Below are 4,398 nucleotides of genomic sequence, written 5' to 3'. Positions count from 1 at the left end.
ATTTAGTAGGAGAAGACGGGAATGAAAAGAAAATTATACAAATTCTAGGTTTAGAAATATAAAATTAAAAGAGTTAGCCCCAAAAGCCACAAACTCAGGGCTAAGCCCTGCCGCCAGGAATAGCAGGCCATAAAGATAAAGAAAAGGAATGCAGGATCCAGCTCAGGCTATCGAGGACTGACCCATAAACCATCCAAAGACGTCCCCCCAGCTTACTCAGAGTCATACTTTAACCAGATGTCCTCCAGACCCTGATAAGCCCCTACTTGTGCTTTTCAGCCATTGTGTCCTGCAGAGAGCACTCCAAGAAACCGGGCAGCCCAAGCCTAACCAGAGGTGTTTCAAATACAAATGCTCCATCAGTTTTGACAAACGTTTAAAAATAATGAGGACCTGAAGACCCTACCCTTCTCCTGATTTAGTAGCTCTGTTCCAGGAACCAGGGGGCCATAAAACCTTCTGGCGTCCCCTTATCTCCTGGAGCCATAAAACAATCTTGTAACTTGTGGTACATTCCCCTTTGACATCCCCCATCCCCTGGTGCTCACAGCCTCTGCCTTTAAATACTCTTTTTCCCAGCCTCTCGGGGTCGACACCTCTGTCTCCTGCGTGGGATATGTGTCGGCTGGAGATCTCTGTAATAGGTCTCCGTAATAAACCTCGCCTTTGCTTATTACATCCAAAATGGTCTCTCTGTGTCTGGGGTCCGCGATTTCCCAAGACTTGAGTAAGGGTCTCTCTGCGTGGGATCTTTCACTGCAACTCTCATGGGCTGGGCGCCATGCAGAGCGCTCAAGCATTTCTACAGTAAATCCCCCCAAGAACCCGGGTCCTGAGGACAACGAGACACAGAAAGTTTAAGAAACCGGTCCAGTATCACCCTTATCAGATGATAGAGACATGGCTTTAATTATAAGCACAGGAAGCCATATGTATGTTGTTGTAAAAATATAAATGTAAAAAGGAGTAGTTGTCTTTTACCCCGCTAGCTCTGTACCACGGTGCCCCAAGATATCTGCTAGATATCTTGGTGGAAACACAGCCCAGCTGCACACTTTCTTACACTCAAACCCTCACATAAGAGAACACACAACACAATAATCTTAGATCCAATTGGTAAGATATAATTGCCCACTTAAACATACAAAGCCCAGTACCATCCATCCCTTGAGAACATTAATAACAACCTGTAAATACACAGAGCGGAATCTTAACATCACCTGCCATGGCTTCTCCCCTCTCTCCGTCTCCTCGTCTCTCTTAGTCTCCTCCTCTTCCTTCAAACTTCTCTTCCGCCCATCCTTCCTTCTCCTCCAATGACAGGCCTCCTTCTATCCTGTACCTGCCCCTCACCAGTACTTTACAAATTCAATGGAGAGGTGGTTCTGGTGAAGTCACCTGAGTTCTGAGTATGTGACTAGGCAGCTGTCCTTGGGGCAGTGGAATTAGCATCAAAATACAGTAACTTCAGGGCAAACAACAACATATGTATTCAAAGCATATCTGTTGTGTTTTCCTATCATTGTTTGCTCCTGTCTGGTGAGTGTTCTCCATCACCACTTCATACACATATCTCACAGTGTGCGATGTGAGGCTTTGGAGGGGGGCGATTAGCTCACAGGGTTGGAGCCCCCATGCCGGGGCTAGGGCCCTTATGTAAGAGAACAGAAAATTAGCCAACTCCTTCCATAAGCTGAGCACAGAGAGAAAGGTATTGTTTCTGACTCGTGAGCACTCATTAGACTTGGATTGGATGGATTCTGGACCTCGAAGTTTCCAACCTTCATCAGTGTGAGGCAGAAGGATTGCTGTAAATTATTGCTTTAAAACTCTTTGTTAGAGAAGCCCCCAAGTCTATACATACACACTCACGCTTGCTGGCTTTCCCATACCAGGGTCATTTGCTCCAGCCATTTTGAGGGCTTCCCTATGTGGTGGTTTGAATGAGAATGGCCTCTACAGACTCATACGTTTGAATACTTGGTCCCAGTAGTTGGGACTGTTTGGGAAGGACTAGGAGGTGTGGCTTTGTTGGAGGAGGCATGCTACTGTGCTGTCTGCTTCCTCTTTGTGAATTCTATATGTGAGATCTCAGCTATCCCTGCTGCCATACCTTCTCTCAGCCATCAATGGACCCTTGCCCTCTGGAATCATAAGTCCAGTTAAACACTTTCTTTTATAAGTTACCCTGGCCATGGTGTTTTATCACAACACCAGAAAGTAACTAACAGACGCCATTTGTTTGGGCTACTGGACAGTTGTTTTTCTTATTGCAGCCTTCTCTACCAAGAAGTCTCCATGCTCCTGGGTTTACCCATTTGCCCCCAGAGCCTGGAACTCGCACTGTGCCTGCTACTGGTGCAATGTCCCTCACATAAAATGTTTGAGACCAGAACAATTAGAAAATTTTGTGGAACATCTGCGTAGGGAGCTATGTGGAGGATAAGACCCAAGTTAAAGACAACACTTGTTTACGTCACATACTGGTCTCATCCACACAAACTGAAGATAGTTTTATGCAATATTTTTTTTCTTTTTTTTTTCGGAGCTGGGGACCGAACCCAGGGCCTTGCGCTTGCTAGGCAAGCGCTCTACCACTGAGCAAAATCCCCAACCCCTTATGCAATATTTTTAAGGTATTTGCTTTGACAGTGAACTGCCTTATAAGATCCCTGTCTTAGTTAGGGTCTTAATGCTGTGAACAGACACCATGACCAATGTAAGTTTTATAAAGGACATTTAATTGGGGCTGGCTTACAGGTTCAGAGGTTCAGTCCATTATCATCAAGGTGGGAGCACGGCAGCATCCAGGCAGGCCTGGTGCAGGAGGAGCTGAGTTCTACATCTTCACCCGAAGGAAGCCAGGAACAGACTGAGCATCTTCAGGCAGCTAGGAGGAGGGTCTCCAAGCCCACCCCCACAGTGACACACTTCCTCCAACAGGGCCACACCTTCTGAAGTTTTGTTTTTGTTTTTGTTTTTTTTTCCGGACCTGAGGACTGAACCCAGGGCCTTGCGCTTGCTAGGTAAGCGCTCTACCACTGAGCTAAATCCCCAACCCCAACCCCAGGGCCACACCTTCTAATAGTGCCACTCTTTGAGAGTAGGGGCTGTGTATTTAGATATGCATGTTCTTCTGAAAACAGGTGATCCCGATGCCCACACAGGACAGGCAGGTCTCAGGTCAGTGTTGTGCGGCCTGGTAATAAGACTGCAGAGGGCGTGGGGGTCTGTGGGAACACTCAAATAAAACCTTGGAGAAAGTATCGTGATCTGAGAGCCACAAATTCCTGCGGGCACCGTAGGACTGTGGAGTGAAGATTGCGTGCGTCCTGCCCCGGAAGTTTATAAACTCATTGCGTCCCATGAAGGATGGGATTTGAGAAGCTCGTTGGTCTGTAGAAGTCTCTGTTTAGCAGTGCGATACGGCAGAGGAGATCACTGGGCAAGCCCTGAGTCACATCGTTCAAGCCTCTCCTTCAGCACACACCGTGTTTCATTTGTGTGGAATATTGTCTCTATTTTGGTCAATAGATACATGAATCTGTCTGTCTGTCTTTGCTTACCCTGAGTTAGAATTACAAGCATGCACCGCGGCATCTGGCTTGCTTTCTTGTGCATTTTAGGAAAGGTTTAATGTTTTAATCTGTAGGTCTACAGTAAATTAAAGTCTACCCAGTTCGAGGTAGGGAGTACTTTTTGTTCGATATAATAATTGTTTTATCAGGATACATTGACTAAAATGCTAAAAGAAATCACATTTAAGTCTTGGGGTTAACCCGATGAAGATGGGTTTCTTGTCCATTGGTGGTGGGTGAGCGGGCACGGTGCTACACATGGCTGGGGCAGAAACGATTTCCCAGTTTGTAGATTTGCCTTTCAGAGCCCCCAGCCTCCTGGACCGGAACAGAGAGCAGAGTGCTGATGTATTTACCCACCTACCCCCAATCCCCGCAGCCTCAGTTCGTTTTATTTCTAACCAAGTTTGTGGTTACATAACAGGGAGTAGAAGTGTGGGCTCGGTGCTTGTAGGTGAGGAGAACAGAGCATCACAGAGATCCTCCTCAGCTTATCTCTTTGCTCTATGACATTCCCTGTGTCGGACCATCTAATTTTGTGTCTACTTAGCGAGTATCTGCTTCAGGGAGGTTATTGTCCTATTGTTTTAATTGTCTCCTTGTCAAAGAGTCTAACTTTGAGGTCGCAGTCCCTACTTAGGCCTCTCAATATATGGTGCAGTAAATCAGAGACCGTTGCTTTTCCTCACGGTCATCTTGGTGGTTATAATTGTGTGACCATTTCTGTATAAACTTTAGAAGCCGAGTGTCAGGCTCCATGAAAAACCCTATTAGATTTTTGTCTGGAATTGCATTTAATTTATAGGTTAATTTGGTGCTA

The sequence above is a fragment of the Rattus norvegicus genome, chromosome 20 (genome assembly GCF_036323735.1).
Source record: "Rattus norvegicus strain BN/NHsdMcwi chromosome 20, GRCr8, whole genome shotgun sequence".
In the NCBI taxonomy this organism is placed as follows: domain Eukaryota; kingdom Metazoa; phylum Chordata; class Mammalia; order Rodentia; family Muridae; genus Rattus; species Rattus norvegicus.
Note: the sequence above shows the minus strand (reverse complement) of the source record.